Genomic DNA, 21,666 nt, shown 5'->3' with positions numbered 1-21,666 from the left:
AAGATTGAAAGAAATTATAAGTCAGTTTGTATACCTACTCATACCTACTATATTTAGTTCTTAATTATTGGATAAGTTTGTCGGGGGGTTCGGTCAGCAAAGAATAACATAAATAAACAAAACCATATTTATTTATTTTATGCCGACGTTTCGACCTGAGTTTCAGGTCTTCATCAGGGCTGTAGAACAAAAGAGATAACAACAACATTTAGAGTAACATACAATTGAAAAGGAATTGTATACAAACAAATTTAGAATTATACAAAATATTGAATTAAATCATAAATGATAAAAATTGATAACTGATAATTTATGATTGATAACTGATAATTTTATCATTTATGATTTAATTCAATATTCTGTATAATTCTAAATTTGTTTGTATACTATTCCTTTTCAATTGTATGTTACTCTAAATGTTGTTATTATCTCTTTTGTTCTATAGCCCTGATGAAGACCTGAAACTCAGGTCGAAACGTCGGCATAAAATAAATAAATATGGTTTTGTTTATTTATGTTGTTCTTTGCTGACCGCACTTCCCGACAAAATTCTACAATCATTAATCTACAGTCAACTATCTACACCTCATTATATTTAGTTCTAAATGAAGCTTAGTTATTCTTGTGTATTATGGATATTTGTTAACAATTCTGAAGCTTTTGTTTTTGAATACTAGTAATGCTTTAGTAAGTTAAGTTAATGATGTTTCATGTAGGACAGGCACATGTTATGATAGGTCTTAGTACTGCTATATAAAGTATCAATTTATTTCTGTAGAATAATTTTGATTTTTTATGAAGCTATGGAATATTTTGAACATTATTTTACTTGTTTTTTATAATTTTAAATTAATATGCTGGTTTAACAACAGTTTTCTGTCTAACGTGACTCCTACATAGATGAATGACACTTTAGTGATGTATCTGAAATTTTTCCTGTTTATATTTTCAGTGCAAGGATTAAAACTGTGAAACTCTTAATTCATATTTAATGTGAGTGTTAAAATTTTAAATCAAGTGGTACATAAAATTATATTCTGTTATAATTAATAATTGTATTACATGAAATATATTGTGTACTAAAAATAAAGTACAATCTTAGCCTTATTAAAGTGGCTCAACGTTAAGAATACTTAAACTTTAAAGGTTTATTTGAATATTTATAAAAGTTATTAGTAAAGATAGGTCAAGATATTATTTGCAATAAATAGACCATGATGAATCCAGGTTTGAATTTTTATCTAATACAGGCTACCAGGTCTTGTCCAAAAGCCAACTGGACAGGATATAATAACCAATGTTGATTTATAAACAATCATATTTTAACTTTAAACCTGGATATATCAGTCTTAAATGTATCCTTAATGATTATATAAAGGCTAAAACATTGGAAATAAATAAAAATAGTTGAGAGAATGAACCAAATAAAGCTTGTGTTTTAAATTGACAAAAATTATATCAATATCTCATTACTAGAGAAATTAAATAAAAAATTTCAAAATATTTAGTTGATAGTTTAGGAAGCCAACAAAAATTTGTGGAGGGTCATAGATCTGTCTCTGGAAAATTTTGTATACTGTGGAAAATTTTGTGTACAACTATTTCATGAAACATTCAAAGTTGAAAGATAATTTGTGTGAGTCCAACATAGATTTATGTAGAAGGTTGAAGAAGAAACATTTAGCATTCATATAACAAAACATTATAATTTCAAAAATAAAATCCCCATTTGAAAACTTTCTGCCTATTGTTTATTATTATTATTTTTGTTGTAATATTCAAAATACAAATATCTATTACTGTGATTTTTATAATAAAAAATTATGTATACATAAACATGTTTATTATTTTTCTTCTGAATTCTAATCAGAAAAAATTTTATATCAATATTATTTAAAAATAAGAGTGTCAGAGTTACCATTAGCGTCTTAAGATGCAAAAGGTTACTTTTAGTTAAATAGATACCCTTTCCTACTTTACTCAGTTATTTTGTAATTATTCTTGATTAATATTGGTATATCAAAACAATTAACACTTTTAGACAAACTCTTAGTAACATAAGTATTTTAGGGTATTTTTTGCATGATTTTTTAATGATGTAGTTTATTCCAATGAAAACCTGCAATATCTGACTGAGAAATAAGCATATGACCAAAATCAACAGACTGGCAAAAAGAAACAAAAATTCAAGTGAAATTTCTGTGGAATTTTGAATTATCTTATTGTGGAATATTTTGTGTAAATAAAGTTTGGTAATGTTATTCCTATCATGAGAGAATTTAGAAAACTATAATCCTTCTTATTGTTCTTTAGAGATGTGAAACGTGGCCTCATAATCTATGGGAGAAACTTAAGGTTTTTGAAAATAAAGAACTGTATAAAATATGCAGACCAAAAAAAGATAAACTAACAGGAGAGTTTAGAAGGCTAAACAATGCCAAATTGTGGGAAGTGCATCCAGAAAATCTAATTCAGGTAATAGCATTGCGGCGAATAAGAGGTTGTTATATTATATCATGCGAAATTCTTGGGCTTAGTAATGAATGGGTACCTAAAATATTAATAAACATTGAACCAATAGTTAAACAGGATTGCGCCAAGACTGATCTTGTGATTCAGTAGAATTTGGATGGATATCACTGAACAGAAGTATGTAAACAGTAATTTGTAATATTGGCATAGAACTTAAGTAAGGATTTGCTCAGCCTTTATGCCTTATTATTACTACTATTAACAGGAGAGAAGAGTTTTATAAAAGCAATTTTTGTAAACCAGGAACTCTGAAGTTCTAAAAAAATATAAAAAGGATCAGTTAATTGATCCAGACTTAATGAATACTCATAAAATCTTCTTTTAAATTAATTTGAAAATTATAAATGTAAAAAATGTTTTAGTTAAACATTTTGGATGTTATTGACAAAATATTAATTCACCAGCCTCTTTCTACAAAGTTATTCCATTTGTGCTTCCTTATGTTACGGGGGTCATAGACAGTAGTAATGAATGGGTTCCCTTGTGACAAGATAGATGAGCCCATAAACTAAATAGTTTAATTAGCTTAGTAAAGTACTAGGAGTAATAGTAGTTCATTGGTACTATACCTAGTATTAGGGATTATTGTTTGAGACGTCAAATAAAACTACTTTTTTTGGTTTTGAGTAAAGAATTTTTAATGATTGGAAAAAAGGCTTATTATTTTTTTTTTAATGATATACTCATGATAAAATCAGCAGTAATGGGTTCGGGCCTTCTTCAAACTTCCTATTTTCCCTAATCTAATTTCCCCATTTCTTCACCCTCCTTTATGTGTATACCATAAACTGCACCTATAGACATTCATTTAACTTTTCTATATCTAATAAGAGTTTTCAGTTTTGTTTCATTTTAACTTTTTTTTTATTTATTAAGTGTTTCCTAATTTTTTTTTACAGTTCAACACTTTCCTTTTCAATACTGTTCCATATTGTAAACTTATAATTTAAATAATTTTGCAAACTGTCCACTGATCACATTTGAAGGAAACTTCAATATTTAATTTTAATAATACATTATATCCATAATGTGTAATCCATAAATATGTAAATGTCGCTGCTTTGTTTAAATGAAAAAAAATTTGGTTTTATTTTGAATTGGACTTATTCCAAAGATAATACCATATTCTCGAGCTAATTCTTTAATGGATTACTCCTACAGACTGTCCCAAAGCTAGCAAAGGCTGTCAAAAATTGACCCCTTACTACTATACAAACATTTTACAAAAAATAAATACAAACTTTATTTTTACAATTTGCCACTATTCAAGAAAAGCAGTGATGTGTTGATTGCTGTGGAACAGATTAAACCTATTTCTAATAAATTGTTGGGCTATTTTATTTACTTAATACTCCCAAAATTCAAAAAAATAATTTTCTAGTTATTTTCATAATTGACACCATTATGGGATAAAAATAAAATTGTCATTACAAACATTATTTTAAGCTATTGTCCTCCCTCACCTTTCAATTGTAGAATGAAGAGGTGGAAAAGTATCTTCCGATATTTTCAAAATTTTCAAACTAAACTAGTCTGAATATGTAAAACTATACTAGTCTTCAAGAGTATATATTTTTAACAAAACAGAATGTAAATACGGAGACAAAATAGGAAAGAGAGTTTCTTGTTGTTAATCTACAATTTGGTAAACTGGAGATTGTTGGTTTTATTCCTGATAAACTTAATTTTTACTTTATATTATAACACAATGTTTCACTGACAGGTATTGGCAAAAATTAACTTTAATAAAAGTAAATATTAGTAAACTGAGACATAATAATGAAAAGAGTAAACTATCTCCAGAAAAATCTGGGCACATTCTATGGAATCAGAACACAAAAAGATTCTTCTTCCAATGTAAATTTTATATCTATATCATACATGTCATAAAAACCTAGAAATAGTCGCTTGAAGGAAATAAATGTGCGAAATTCAGAATTTTTCAAATGCAACTGACCCTTTCATACATAAGTAATATCCTTTCTTTTAAATTTAACATTTCTTTTGTTTATTGTAGGAATCTGGGATAATCGGGGTGACAATCAATACAGGTACAAAATGGCAAAAAAAGTATACTATTCATTACTCTAGTTCTATATTTATTATTTTATCAATCATTACTAAACATATAATTAGTTTTCTAATCGTCTATATTCATACTTTCTTAACTTAGTTTGTTTCTTTCTTTTTTAAATAACTTTTTACTACCTTTTTATTTATATTTTAATTGTTTTGTCATATCTTACAATGTTTGTATCTTATTCTCATTTAGCCCTGATGAGCCCTGCAATGTGGGGTGAAACATTGGTTACCACTATTTTTTTATTTTTTTATATATTTTGTACCTTTATTAACCACCACCCTGATTATCTTCATTTTTTTTTAATGGGGGTCAAGTTTTCATGCTACAGTATAGGATAGTAAACAATGCTAAAGAAGTATGCAATTGACTGAAATGGTGCTCGGTAGCAAGTATGACCCAGGAACACATGGAACAGATCATTGATGAGGAATGTAAACCAGTTGGGGTGGTAGTGGAAAGAGAAACAATATAGGTAACCAATAGAGATCAGTGGTGAAAATTCAAAACAGCCTTTAGCTCTGTTGGGAGCTAAAAGGATGATTTATACTATTAATATAACCAAAAGATTGTTGCCCTGTTCGAACCATAGTGGGAGTATCATGATTCATTTTGCAACACCACCATAAAATGAATATTAAATGACTGATGAGAATCAAATCCACACCCCTTCAAACTGGGTAAGCATGGACGCTCGCTCCAACAATATTAGCATGTGGCGATACATTAAGGTTTAGGATGCAAGGTAGTGCTAATAAATTAAAACAATGTTTAACACATTATCTCATTCTTATTTGATGAGAAATGTACAGTTCCCTCAAAAACGTTAATAACTGACATATATTCAAACTTTTCTAAAAAAATGTTTTTATTAAATTTTACAATTGTAGCCTTTTTAGGGGGAGCCCTTGAAGACTTGAAACAAAGAAAGTTTTAAACTATTATTATAACTAATTGACATAATTGAATATTCTTAAATTATAAAATAAACCATTTTAGTATAAAACATTTTTCAAGATTGAGATAATTGTACTAATGATTTAATTACACAATCGCAAACTCATCAAAAACCATTTAGTTTCTTTTTGAACATCTTAATTGAATAATATTGATTTGAAGATACAAGAATCCTAAAATCTCAAAATGTTTGTGAGAAGAAATTATTGAAATGATTACTGATTGTAAATATACATTGAGCAATAATAAAATTTAAAACTAACAAATAGTTAAATTTTCACTTAAGTTCCATGTTGACCCATACTTAAAGGTTGGTTAAATATAATCATCAGCATAAAGAATGATTTTAATAGAATTTATTATAATGTTTATTTGGTTAAAATATGTTTTATATATAAAAGGAAAAAAGGAATGAATGATTGATACATAATCTATTAAAAAATCTTGAAGAGGTGGTTAAAAAACAGATATGAAATAAAAAAGCAATAGTCAAAGATAACAATAATAATAGTTATACACCATTAATATTACTTGACATTATGAGTTACTAAACAAAAGAATAATAACAATTTTGAATTTAGTTTTACCTGATGGACTTAAGATGGTGCTCACCCCATGGCAGAATTCTTGATAGGAAAGGTATCCCCGACCTCTAGCGTCTAAGCGTTGAACTAATCTCTGGGCTTCATCCTGTAAAGAAAAATAATTTGAAATATATTTTTAGACTCAACTTTTAAATTATTCTACATTTGGATAAAATAAAATTACATGATTATTTAGTATTATGATAAATTGTTCACAACATAAGTATTAGGAAAAACTCTTTCAAACAACGTTCTGAAGAAAATAAATAATAATACTTATAGATCAATACACAAAATTGAATTAATGAAACATTAGCTCACATTAAATAATTTTGTTCTATTTAATAGCTCCCCTCTCTTGGTGTGTCTCCTATAATAATTTATAAATATAATAATTATAACAAACAATTATGTTTGATCTATTACAATTTTCTTATTACTAACAAATTCACAAAAGAATCCAATTGATAAATATTTTAATAGATAACAAGTAAAAGTTAGATGAATTATCAAGAATATTTCAGAAACTATAATACCTAGTTATGAAGCAACAGGCAGAGCAGAGCAAATCTAATTACTCCAGAGAAACAACTGGGATCAAATCAGTTATCTTTTGCCAACTTAAACAACTACATACTACTGTTTTTAATTTTATAGTTTAGTTATGTGAAAAATTTGGAAACCAATAAAAACACTTTACTTTTTAAAACTTTAAATAAAAGTGAAACAATTGATAAAAATGAAATAACAAATTATTGTGAAACATAGTTGTAATGATAAGAAGCTATTGGATGATCTATATAACATTGCAATTTTCAGCTCACAAAAGCTAGTTTCTAGTAAATTTAAGGATTTATGTGTCAAGGGATTTTATTTTAATTTATTTTTCATGATCTCTGTGTTTTTTTTTTGTAAGTAATCTTCTAGCATTTTTTAATCATAAATTAATTATGAATGAAAAGGTTTTTAAAATTATTTGAAATAACGTTTTTTTTATATTATATGTTTGTTCCCAAATATCTGATGAAGAATTTAGGTGTGAGTGTGTGTTAATTTATCCCATGAGTTATCAGAATCAAATTTTTGCAGGTTTGAGGGAACCCAGGAAAGGTCTGCCGCACCAAAATTTTTCAATCAGACTATCCTTCTGGTTAAGATATGAACTGAGCTACTCTATAACATAAAATAGAAGCCCGAAAAAAGCTTCACCTCACTTCAATGGGAAACATAAACAATTAAATAAGTATGTATCAGATGTTTATTTAATTGTAACTTTAATGGTAAATTAAGTAAAATTTTAGCAAGGCCATTCCCCTGATTTAAACTTTAATTTATATTGACTTGTTAAAACTAATATTTACTGGTTTAGATTATGTTTTAGGGGGTAGAGGGAATATTGTTTTAAAAAATTGTATTGATTGTTTATTGATAGTAAAGAGATGGGATTTAAATATAGAAAGAATGGGAGTAAAGCAGATTAGGGATGAAATAGAGTTTCAAAAAGGAAGTAGCAAAGTAAGTGAAAAGATTTTATCAAATAACAGACTAATAAGAAGATGGCCCCGGTGGGGGTTAAGAAAGGTACAAAACATACAACAAACATATTTATTAGGACTAATGTTTAACAGTCAAGTTGAATATAAATAATTTTCAAATTATTATCAACATTTGTGAATATAACAAGTAGTTTAATAACTATCCTCAGTCATTAATAACTAAAGCAATTGTTATTGGATACGATCTCTGAATGAAATCAAATCAATCTTTTCCTTATATATATTTCTTCTCACTTACTTTGTCTTGTTTCAACTATAGTTGTGTGGTTTACAATGGAGATTCTCGGGTGAACTAGATAGAAGAGCACACATATTGATGGATTTTTTTATTATTCTACTCTAGTCAAAGATATTTTTCCTTGGCTGTTGCCACAAATACCTTCTTGCTTCCTTCATATAACTTTTATTTATTCCATTCCTATAGCCCTCATTACATCTTCCAACTCCTTCAGTTCAAATCCAAAATCCACTCTCATAATAGAAAAAGTTGAGAGATTGTGCTGCCTATACATATTCCTATAAGACTGTTACTGGAAGATGAATAGTTGACCATATATAATTGATCTTGGGAAGATGGTCTGGGTGGCACAAAAAAAACATTTATTAGTAACTAATATTTGACCCCACTTTGCAGGGCATCATTAGAGCTGATTCCTGGTAGTTACTGAATCTCCAGCTCTGATGAATGATACTATTCATCTTCCAGTAATAGTCTTATAGGAATATGTATAGGCAGCACAATCTTTTGTGCTCAACTTTTTCTATTATGAGAGTGAATTTTGGATTTGAACTGAAGGAGTTAGAAGATGTAAATAGGGCTATAGGAATGGAATAAATAAAAGTTATATGAAGGAAGCAAGAAGGTATTTGTGGCAACAGCCGGGGAAAAATATCTTTGACTAGAATAGAATAATAAAAAAATCCATCAATATGTGTGCTCTTCTATCTAGTTCACCCGAGAATCTCCATTGTAAACCACACAACTATAGTTGAAACAAGACAAAGTAAGTGAGAAGAAAAGAAGTTTTTTAGTGCTTGTAGGAAAGAGATGGAAGGAATAGTTGAACTGACTAAGGATGGGGATTAAACAAAGGGAAATTTGAAATTTTTGAAGGAAGTGGTTTTATGAAAAGTCTTTGATTTATGGCACCAAGGTGTTGTAAAGAATAATATAAGGAAAAGATTTATTTGATTTCATTCAGAGATCGTCTTTCATATAAACATAATGTGTTAATTATATTACAATATTTTACTATTGTTCTACAGGCCATTTGCACAGGTATAACCACCTGTTCCAGAGAAATGCTTTTCCATTCAAATACATCTTATCTTTATTTCATAGATCTCTTGGGAAATACGTTTTTATTATAAACAGGACTAAATTGAAAGTTAACACAAATTATTTCAATTATTTTAGGACATGCTGTAAGATATTTCAAAATATGTCCCAGAAATAAATAAATCATCGTCATGGAGAAAGAAAAGCTATAACTAAAAACAAAAATAGAGATTTTAATGATTTCTGGGATTCCGAAGTGTTGTGGCTAGTTCTAAACCTGATGTTTGCCACCACTTTCACTCATATAACTTTTACAAAATCTGGCCAAAAAGGAAAAAATAACAGGTGAGTACATTTTGAATTATGATCGTCATAGTTTAATATAGTAAATTTATTTTTGTTTAAAATATATATATTTTTTTAGTTTTAATGCGATTCATTTTAATAATCCTTATAAAATGCTATCTTAAAATTTATAATTGACAATAATTCAGTGTTAAATGATTTTATAAGGTTCATTTTAGCACTGCCAAAGTTGTTTATAGCTTCATTACAATGGCTTCTTTTTGGATACGAAAATGGATGCAAAAAGTTTGAATTGAAATTTTGTATCCAAGTTTGATAGTGGTTTTTGCTAACAGCTGATCTAAGAACAGAGTTGGGCCAAAATTAGCAATAGCTAAAACTAATAACTAAAATTGCCATGGATACGACCTTCATTCATGAATGAACCATTGATAAATAAATATCCTATTCATGGCAATTTTAGCAATTAGTTTCATAGTTGCCCAACTCTGCCTAAGAACACTTAGAATTTATTTTATTTTTATTTTTGGAGATTTTTTGTTTAAAATTGAGTCTTTTTTAAAATATTTTTTATGACCCACTTCCTGATCATTTATTACATACAGGGGATTATCTTCAGGGGACCACCCTATTCTGACCATGGTAGGAGGTCAAGTTTTTATTTTGTGGGACCTTCTCAGAAATAAAAGTCAATTCCCTAGGCCAGATTTGAACTGGCACCATTGCAGTTATAAGGTTGCAAAAACCTTTGCCTCAACTCCCTTAGCTACTGACGGCCTTTAAATTTAGGACCAGAAAGTTGCTAAATATTTGAGAATCACCCCTAAGCAGTTTTTCCTTTGTATACGGAAGACGCATGCTACACTGCTTATTTTGGTCCTACTTACATCACCGGGAACAACTAAATTGCCAGTAAACAGAAGTTGTTCTTCATAATAGGGTATAGTTCCTGTACAATTTAGACATAGGTTTGGACCATTTCATCTCTGGAGTGTTTGCAGTTAAGATCTCTATTTATGCTTTTCAGCTTGCTTGAGTAGCAATAGTCCCATACATACCTTCCTTTTCTATATTTAGTATATTTGCTCTCTCAAAGGTCACACATGCATGTTGTAACAGCTTCTAAAACTAGTCCTTCAGTGTATGTCAGTGCAAAAATTAGGATATCTTTTTTTTTTTTTTTTTTTACTAAAATAGTGATCTAGGACCTAACAACCTTATTCCAGAAGAAAAATAGAGTATAATGTCACCTCACCAGCAGAAAGATTATCATTAGTAGTAAATAAATTTCAATAAAGTAAAAACTATAACTCCACCACAGACTTTTACAAAACTTCATTTAGCTATACTGACAAGTATCAAAATTTATATGAAAATTTAAAAAATACTCCTAGACAATTATTCACTCATTATTGGAATAATAAATGATCTTTATGGATGGGTCTGTATCGAATCCATCAGAGCAAGTTTAGTTCCTGAGCTGTTAGGTTATATTAGGACTGCTTTGATGATGTTAGAAGAACTCTACCCAATTCAGGAAGAGTGAGGGCTTCTTTGATAGCCTTATCTTTGATTTTGTTGGGCTTTGTTGCAATGTGTTGAGACACCTACACATGTATTGTTTTTCGATCTGAACTAATAATGTTTTGATTCCTGGGATAAGTCGAACTCCTGAATACCCATTCTCTAGTGCCTTAGGGTTTCTCAACAATCCAAAGCTATTTCAACATTCTTAATTGACAGCATCATGGAATGATAGGATCCATTACAATTGTATTCATCTCTGCAGTATAAAAATGACACAATTGATCGTGATTGGTCTAAGGAGCGGAATCAGAAGTAACAAAAGATTAAATGTTATTTTAATAATTAATCGATAGTCTTCTGCAAGTATTTTTAAAATTTTTAGACCAAGTTCTGTTCTTGTAGTTAAACCTTATTGAGGTCATGTAAAATTCTTTTGTGGTGTTTTGATTTTTATTATATTATTATTCATTGATTAATTTCTACTGATTAACTGCTAATGATAATCTTTGTGCTCAGGGTGAGGCCCTCAACTGGAGTTAGGTTGAGAATTTAGGTCTAAACATATAATTTTGAGTGAGACGAGTTGTGTCTAATTCACTACTTAAGTATCTAAATGATGATATCCTAAACTTGGCAGTAAGATGTAATAAAGGATTAAAGTTTAGAAGCTTATGTTACAACATGTATTTCTTTATTTGGTGGACTAGATAAAGTTTATCAAGGTTGTTCTAATAGGACTATAGACGAACCAATCCATCTTGGAATATATCAATGCTCAGTAAATCTTGAGCAGTCTAGTTTGATGTGCCCTCTCTGATATTTCCATTAAAGATTTAAAAGATATTTTCTTCCAAACATTTTGGATGATTTTTTAAATGTAAATCGCTGTTCAAATACTAAGCCTAGGAATTTAAAACTATGCCTGAAGTGTAAGGAATCATTGTTCTGATAGCTCAGGGTAATATCTTATTTTATTAAAACATAAAAATTGAATGTTCTCAGCTCAGAACTTGAGACCTGTATATTTTTTTAAACACTGACTTGTGATTTGGGTAACTTGCTACTTGTTTTTTATAAATCACAAACTCTTGGATTAATAAAGATTCAATAGGTCGCCTACAGACAGCATTTCTTTCACCACATGTGATAAACAGCAATCCTAAATACTTATATGATTGTGAAGAGGGTTGTACTGAGAACACAAACTTAACCTAGCTTCTTTGCTTTTTTTTCAGTGATTATTTCCATTAAATAATTGAAAAGAAAAAAATATTATGCTCAAAGAATTAGAATTGGGGAAAATTTAATTTAATGATTTTTATTCATCATTATTTTCTGATAACAACCACAATTTCTTCGTTCTTCTATCGTGCCATTTTTTTTTTTTAACTCACAATTTGGGCAAGATAAGACATATTCAAGTTCAATTTTTCGCAAACATTTGATCCTTAACAATATTACACGGCAAATGAAAAGGTAGCTTAGCAGTTATAGGTGAAGTAAGATTCAGCGGAGCGGATAATTGCCGCTACAGAAAACATCAATTATAGTCGGACGTCAGCTAGCTTTGTGATGTGCTTAGTGTAATAGCGGGGAGCCCTAACCCACTGCTTACTGGGCCAAGTAGGACGGGAACCATTCTACGCCTTCCTATTTAAGACCACTTATCATGGAATGACAGCTATGGGCCTAGCATTGTAAAAGGTCATGGGAATGATAATATAATGTATAATTACAAATAATGTTTAATCGTAAAAATCTAATTAGCTTTATTTTTACTTACCTACTTACAGAATATATATTAGGGGAAGTATTGGGATCGTGAAAAATTTCACGATATTAATCCAAGTTTTCGAAGGAAATATACGTTTAGAGGTCCTCCAAGTCGGAGTTATATATTCAATGTAATTAATTAAATTACATATTTAAGACGGATATATGCCTAATTATCTTTATTTTTACTTACCTACGTACAGAATAATAGTAGGGGAAATATTGGGATCGTGAAAAATTTCACGATATTAATCCAAGTTTTCGAAGGAAATACGTTTTGAGGTCCTCCAAGTCGGAGTTATATATTTAATGTAATTAATTAAATTAGATATTTAAGGTGGATATATGCCTGAGGTGTGATACTAACATTTTCGTTAAATGGCACGTGAAGTGCCACTTTATACAATCGATTTTTCTAATTTTTTCCAAAGTTTGTGATTTTGTTCCTATACCTTTATTTTTCCACCCGGAGGGGGTAGGAGGGGCCGTCTGCACCTTTATAAAGTTGTCATTGAATTATTAGTTTTAATCAGGGAACAATATGCCGCTACAACAATATGATGAGATGTGCAAAAGGATTTCCCACCTATATTGAAATATTAGTTTCTCATATAATATATTTTCATTCATTGTTTGAGAGCGGTTGACTATACTAAATCGCATGTTTTTTTGATCTTATACTCTAAACCAATTTTATCACGCCTCCATGGTTTTGACCTTTAGGCCATTATCAAGGATACAACCTTATAATTGATTTGTCCATTCACTAAAATGGTTTATAACAATGCAGGCTAACTGACCAGGTCAACAATCTTGGCCATTTACTAGATTCATTCATGAATAAATTAGTCCTGCAATTATATACGGTTTTACTGTTGAAAATAATGTCACAAAATTTTCTTTTATTTCTTTTAAATTTGTATTGAAAACTGTCATCTTAGATCTCAGTTCAAAATTATTAGTTTCTCATATCATATATTTTCATTAATTGTTTGAGAATTGTTAACTACAGTAAAAATAGAAATTCTATCGACTCTCCAACGTTTCAGCCAGGAGACAACCTTATAATTGATTTGTGCATTGTAGTAAACTATTTAAGTGAATAGACAAATTAATTATTGTTGTCTCCTTGATAATGGGCTAAGGGCCGAAACGGTGAGGCAAATAAAGTTTGTTGAGAGCACTGGATCAAAAGAATTTTTGTTTTTATTATACTATAATATTTCAATCTTTCCATCTACATTATGAACTGTTATTATTTTACAAACTCTTTGGTCTTTCTCATAAGAAACTAATTTAAATATATAAAAGAGAAATCAATGGCACTAAGACCTCTAAAAATTAATAGGATCTTTATACAAAAGAATGTATCAGCAATTTCATTAGACGTTTCACGGATTGATTTTCATTCCCTGAACATTAACATCTTCGAACATAATAAATATTTCATTAATAACATAAGAACTCTTTTGGAATTGAACTTTTCATTTCTTGTTGTGATTGTATAGTTGACATTTATTTTTCTATTGAAATAAAATATTGTATGTATCTGAAATCTCAATTTCTTAACTTCAGAGTTATTTGAATTGGTTTTAAATTCTGACAGATCTTTTAAAAAAGGTTCTACCACAAGTTTCGAGGTTTGAAATACGTTCCCAAATCTCAAATTTTCTAACTTTTAAGGTTTCCGAAATAATTGGAGATAGAGTAATTAGAGCCCCTACCTCTCTATTGGCAATGCCACTAGATGTAATGACTAATTAGTTGGATTTATATTTAATTTTTCCTATACTAGATCTAATATAGTCTGTTAATGAAAATATATAATAGATTGCATTGTGACAAAACAAACTAAAAACTAAAAACAAAAAAAAATTAGAACAATTGAATGGAATAATTTACTGATGGAATACGATAGTATTCAAGTAACCTAATAAAGAAATTCCATTGTGACCATCCCCTTATTTACCGAGGTCAGGCTAACAATCAGTTTGAGGGAGGGTGAGGGTACTTAATAATAGGGCTTAGCAATTGTAAAGCCAATTGTCTCCGAGGAATGAAAAAATAAATAAATAAAAGTCATTATTCAAGGTGTTTAGCGATCTTATTGATTAAAATTGTCGACTAATAATCGACTTTTCCCAAAACTACTCAACTGATTTTTTTCTGAAAATTCTCAACTAATTTCCGACTTTTCTGAAGAATTTTCCTGAAAATTCTCAACTAATATCCGACTTTTTGGAGAGCTTCCCTGAACTTTCTTGACTAATTTCTGACTTTCTGAAGAGTTTTCTTGAACATTCTCACCTAATGTCCGACTTTAACTAGAGTTTTCCGAATTTTTGTTAATTAGAAAACTTCTAATTCTAATCTGTGTGGGATGTGTGATATAAATTCGTAATAATCTGGGTGCATTAACCTCTGTGGCTGTTGGAATAAATTTCCACAAGTTCATTACAAATCGGTTACTAAGTTTTTTTTTTTTTAACTCCTACTTATGTTACTATGTTTGTGACTTAGAGTAAGAATAAACAAAATTAATAGTTTAATAACTAAAATGGAATTAGCAGTATAATTGTTTAAAAAAAAAATAACATCTAAATACTTGTATGGAATCATACAAATTCTAACAATTTATGTAAATTAGATTGGACTTTCTAAAGAATCATAATTTTCTAACAATTCACATTCGAAGTTTTCTATCAATTTTTAAATCATTTCTTATAATAATAATGAAATTTTTACAGTAATATTTCACCTTGCCTTATTGATATCTCTCCCCATGCTCTGAGAATGAAAGATAATGGAAGAAAAATATAGATGATTGCTATAATATTCTGTATGATTATTTTTCGATAGATAAATTTAATAATATAACGTATGTTTAGTAAAGTTAACTGAAATACATTATTGTGATAATTTTTCAAGGTAGTAATTATCATTTTTATAGTAAGTTGCTCATGCCGTTTTTCAATTTCAGACGCTTATCTTGCTCGATTTAACTATCTTAAAGTCTCATATTCCCGTTTTAAGCAAATATTTTAAAAGCGACACAGGACCATCACTCTCTGGTGGTCTTAGTGGGGCGGATCCGGCTCGGAAGGATGGTCTTTTTTATGTTATGATCTCCTATCATATATTCTAAAATAGAAATATATAAATATTACTTTTTAATAAATCATAGAACTATTATATTTTTATTTTTAGTTATTCCTCCTATGTGACGTTTAAGAAGCAGGAGGTATGCTTGAAGATGAGCCCGTTTTTGCAGATACTTAGTTACCATCTACTGCAGTTTCGTAGGACTACTCTCTTCAAGTGTTCAGGTATGTGCTGTTTTATTAATAATTCATTTAGCTACTCATGATTATATCGTTTCTAGAAGCTTTTATAACTATCGATTTATTTTATGAAAAAATCTTTTTATTTCACATTTTAAGAGTCAATTATTCAAAATGATACTCTTTCAATACATTTTACATATCGTCTGTTTAGCTGCGATACTTAAAATCAAATAATAAATCCTAAAAAATCAACAATACCAAGTGTTTACTGTTTTAATGTTTGAAAAATCAATGCCTCATGCTTGAGATGTCTTTTTCCCACCATTTGTAGGATACCTCTATATATTTTTTCAAACTTCAAGAATTCTTTGAGATGTTGCTAAAATGTAGCGTTGATTTGTATTTTTTTAAATTGTGTACAACTTTTTGGAACTATAGGGGTATAATCCCAAGAGATATTATGCGACGATGTATAGTGTAATTGTTGAGATAAGTAACAGTAAAAACTAGTAGAAATTATTAAACTAACCCAACTAACCCAAGTATTAAGAATCTAGGAAAGTCCATTCTTTCATTTGACTAACAGTTTGTTCTAAACTATAATCATTATAAACCGTTAAAATATGTCCATTTTTAGAATTACTATAAGAATTTCATTTTAACTCAAATGCTCACGCAATAATTTTTTATCTTTTAGTTTTACAAAATATTATTGAAATCCGAGATAAGAGTTCTTTAAAGATGATTTAATCCTCTGCCACTCTCTCATCTCCCTCTCTGCCTCTCTCTGTCTCCTTCCCTCCTTACTCTTTTTTAATATAATATCTATTTAACCTTTAATTATGTATTATTATCATATATTTATTACTTATTATCAATTTATATTAACATTAATTAATTTATATTAACATTAATTAACAATTCATACTTATTATCAAATTATCATTTATTTATGTATATAGGCGTATACAGGAAAGGGTTCTATCCGAATTTTAGAAAAAGCTGCCGTACTCACTAGGATATCTCTTTATCCCTTTTTCAGGATAAAAACATAAAAAACAGCTCTTACCAAACCCGCAGCGTAAAATTCTTTAAAGGTAACATCTGTCTCTTTTATAATGACAGAGGTATTTTGCAAACCATTCTTTTAACTGAACATGTCTCTGGTGAATTGAGGACACTTATTACTGAGGATAATAACTATGCCCAAAAATCAATTTTATCCATAATGCAATCATTCCCGTTCGCAAATGTAATTGCCAGCAATTTTCTCAAGACAAGAAAATCACTTTGGTCCTCATAGAAGATAATACGGAAAAATAATGATTCAGTAGCTTTCACTACATTCGAAAAATTCTACTAGAGTCAGAGTCAAAAGTATTCCTACACCTGCTTTAAATAAATAAAAAAATATGTCAAAAAACTATTTTCTTCGTTATATATTGCAAAACCTAGAATATGGGACCTCTACAACGTATAGAAATGAATAGTAAACCACTGTATTATGCACAGTCTCTGTAATTTGTTCCTATACAGCAAATGAAAAATTATTTGAAGGATCATGTCAGAAAATGGATTGCTTTTAATTTATAGAAATTAAAAACTTTTAAGACCAAGTAGCGGGGACAAATGTCTTCGTCATTGACGAGAAACATTTGTTGATTCAATGCCACAGCTTCTTCGGTGTACATGAAGAGTCAAATGTGATTCCACTAATTATTAATGACAATTTTACCATCATTATATGATATGTTAAAAATAACTGGTATTAATACTTCTGGCTTACGCTATTGATTGATAATTTTGAATAATGCATTTATAATCCAAGAAACCACATGAGAGGCCAATAACTAGATTTATAAACAGGATCAACAAAGATGTGAAAGAGCTGCATGCAGAAAACTGGAAAGCAGTGGCCTAAAATAGGCAGGCGTGTGCTGCTGAAGAAGTTTGAGATTTACGTTTTAGAAACCTTCGTCCTGGGGACCAACTTTAATTTCAACTTAGTGGCGGTTAGGATAGGGTGGTATCCTGTAGTCCCCACCCCCCAAAAAAGTAAGAAGAAAGCTGGTTCAGGCGGCTATAGATCTACAAAGTCTGTAAAGCATAATTCTATTATTATCTGTAGAGTATTATTTTAACTTTTATTTCTTTGGTGGTCCTACGAAATGAAAACTTGACACTCCACCATGGTTAGGACTAGGTAGTCCCCCACGGTATGTCAGAAATGATCAGGAAGAGGATCATAAAATAAAAAAGCGTAGACAAAGCTGGTTCGGACGGCCAAAGATCTATCAGATTGGTAGAGTCGACTGAAAAAATCCAATTGTATAAAGTTAAAATCCAATTATCAAACATACATTCTTTTTTATTGAAGAGTTTACGTACTATTAAATTGTTTTATCATCTAAATCATTCGCTGTATATAATAGCAATATTTTTAAATTTCATTTGATCTCAAGCAGGTGTGTGAATGGTTTTAACTCATACTGTAAATGACGGATCGCCAACAAATTTTACAATGCCTTCCATACTAGGTCAATCCAATGAAAAACTTTCGTATTAAGCCACTAACTATATTAAAAAGAATGACTTTAAACTCCGCCGTGCCATTGCTTAAAACCAGAGGGTCATCATCTAACGGTTATTTTAATATTCTTCATACAAACTTGCACTTAATTATTATTCTTTTTAGAACAGTTGTTTGATCATTTAGAGAATCAGAAAGGAAAATAAACAGGTACTTAAGATAGGTTTTAGTAAAGAATCATAAGCTTTATCATGGCGTTTAGGTTTCGGTTGAAAGTAGGAGATTTGTTGAACTACAGTTCCCATCATTCCGTAGCAAATCTCGGTTAACATTGTGATTCCCAGTACCTATAACTATTTATCTATCAGTAGATGTTAACATGAGCACAGTATCACAGTTGCTTTTTATTTTTTTGCATTACGCGCTTAAATAACGCAAATTTCGAGCTGAACAGCGGCTATTTAATCCTTGACTTAATTAACAATAATAACATCATCGTTATTATTCTTTATAGAACTAAAAGTACTTGGAAAGTAAGTGTGGTTTATAAACGAGAAGAATTTACAAAAATTAACTCAAATTCAAGAATTAAATTTTTACATTCATTTAAAATTAATAATTTCCCACATATAATTGAATAAAATATTTTCTATGCTTTATTTGAACACTTGACTACAACTGATTATTTATTATAGGTTCTTTTTTTATGTTACTCCATAGATCTCTATTCCTAGCCAGAGTAGCCCAACATTTTTCCACTCATAACACTGTCTCACGTCGCTAGCTAGTAATTGGCCTTCCTCTAGATCTCTGGGGTTCCCTGGTTATTCACTGTATATAAATTTTGGACCAGGTTGTCGTATCAAGTCTGGTAACATGGCATTTCAGTTGATGTGCTTCTTTTGGTTGACTTTTCATTTTAATTGCACATCGTACTTTTCTGTTTTGGTTGTTATCTGTTGTGGACCATGTGTTGGCTTAATTGTACGATTGTAAATAAAACACTTTTGATAGGAATAATGTAGAGGTTCCGTTAACTCAGACCACTTAGTAGATTGGTTAATGTCTCATTCCATTTGCACCTCTAATGTGGTGTTCCACCTCCTGTTTTAAGTGAAGTAAGCTCTCCAAGTATTCGTCACAATCTCTCAAAGGAGATCATAACACCAAAAATAATAGAAGGAAATCTTTACCAGTCAATCCACCCCTCTTATCTTATCCTTAAAACATTCATTAAGTTAAAAGATTAGTTGATGATTTAATTTCTATTATTTATATTATCTAATTTTTTTTTTAGATTAGACCAAACAGTTGATACTAATTATTTTTTAATATATCAGTCTGTATACGACATGTCACAATCTCTACACGTCAATCCGCCTCTCCAAACCTAGATTCAGAAAAGGTCTTATCTTAACTTTGAAACATTTATTAAACAGGGAAAGAGGAGACTTAAGTTAGTTAAATTGAGCAACATTGAAAAAGTGGCTTAAATTGGAAAACGGCATAAAATTTGTTTTCCTTTATGGCCATGAGTTGGCTTTCCTTCGTATTTTGCCTCGTTGAGCCACTTGCCATTTCTATCATTTCCTATATCCACCAAAAAGGAGGAACCACTTGAGCTTAAATGCCTCACTGCATGAGATTCTGTTTTCTCTAAATCGCATTATTTCTCGAATTTCGAAATACGTAAGGAAATCGAGGACGAAAGGAAAAAAACCAGAAGGTTCCATCTACTTGAAATAATTGTATTTCAATTATGAATTTGAAATAATTCTGAAGACTATTTTTTATTTATATATTCATGTACAGTTACGTTGTCTGGTCCATCTAGCAGCCTAGAGAGGTACACTGAATTTAATATTTATTAGTCCAGTACAATTCTATGTTAACCTAGAAATAATTTTTTTCATTGGGTTCTAATATAAAACTCTTAGTAAGAGACGATGATAAAACCTTTACCAGTCCCTTGGGGTTGTAGGCCTAATATAGTAAATATTTTAGGTTCACAGCTAATAACTTCAAAACATTACTAGTAGCTTAACTGTGAAAAATATTAGCATTTAAAGAATTAAATTACATAATTAATACACATGTTAGTATTTAAGCAGTATGTGTATGGAAGTTTATATCATCATAGATTTTAAAGTAAATCTATGTTTATCCGAGTGGAATGTCGAGGTTCATTTAAGTTTGAAACCTATTTACAATTAATGAAATTCAAATTTTTCATACGTTATTGACTTTCTTATGTTCGCCCATTAAAAGCATTTTTGTGTCTTTACAGTCCAATCAAAATTACTTCTTTTTTAATAATACAGTATCTTTCAATAGCTAATACGTATTTTCTATTAAAAAACAACTTTTTTTTTTTTGCCTAAACAATTGGAGCAGTAAACATTTTGGAAAAATAGGTACGTAACTATTTCAAGAGCGTAACTATTGGAAGTTCATTTTATTGAAGAAAAAGTTAAACAATTATATTGATTTTTATTCAATATCTTAAAAAATACTTACAGCATGAAAAAAGTAATAAGTTACTTCTTTTTTTTTAATAGAATAAATTTAGAAAATCTTAGACATTTTTATTTCTATAGCGAAGTTTTAAAATATTTTTACTCGACTAGACATTTTGCCTCATGAATTGAAAATAAGACGATTTTAGAAAAATTCAATATCTTCCGAAATACTTGTTACAGGCTCAATGCGAAGCTCCTTAAAAAGAATACAATGCAATTTATCATGAACATCGTAAGAGTAGTAGTTTCCACATCTAACAAAATAATGCCACAGGATGTTGAGTTCTTGTTATTTAAGAAAAAATATAGTTGTTTGAAAAATTGTAAGTGAAGAGTTCTTTTAGGGTTCAGTTTGAAGCTCGTTTAATCTTCCATAAAGTAGTTCCTATGACTATTTTCCGAGGAATAGTAGTTTCCATGATTTATGGCAAAACAAGTTCACAAAATAATTTTTTCTCGTTTTATGGAGAAAAAAAAAATTGTTTTGGAAAAATTGTACCTTAGGTATTATCAAACATTAAAAAAACTCAATTGAAGCTTGGTAAATGCACTGTTAAGTAGTTAATAATGATATTTCAGCTACTTGTGATTCTTTGAGTGTTATTGGTAATAAATCTTAAAATATACGTCGGCCATTTTGAAAAAAAATTGTTATATTAGGGAGTGGTAAGAATTTTGCGGAACAGTGGATTGACAGGAATTAGTTTATACACATATATCTCTGCAGCCAAATTTCAAA

At 29.5% G+C, this 21,666-nt stretch overlaps 1 long non-coding RNA gene across 1 annotated transcript in view; it reads right to left on the bottom strand.

The window, feature by feature from the left end:
* Window positions 1-6,152: 6,152 nt before the first annotated feature.
* The window catches only part of LOC106685225 (uncharacterized), a 135,529-nt gene continuing 120,015 nt past the window's right edge, over window positions 6,153-21,666 (bottom strand). Inside the window, exon 3 of the long non-coding RNA XR_010843788.1 lies at window positions 6,153-6,259. This is a non-coding gene — a long non-coding RNA (uncharacterized lncRNA). The remainder of the gene's footprint in view (window positions 6,260-21,666) is intronic.

Source organism: Halyomorpha halys, unplaced genomic scaffold (genome assembly GCF_000696795.3).
Source record: "Halyomorpha halys isolate HHAL.00 unplaced genomic scaffold, Hhal_1.1 Scaffold672.1, whole genome shotgun sequence".
Taxonomy (NCBI): Eukaryota; Metazoa; Arthropoda; class Insecta; order Hemiptera; family Pentatomidae; genus Halyomorpha; species Halyomorpha halys.
This window is presented reverse-complemented; position numbering and strand designations above follow the sequence as displayed.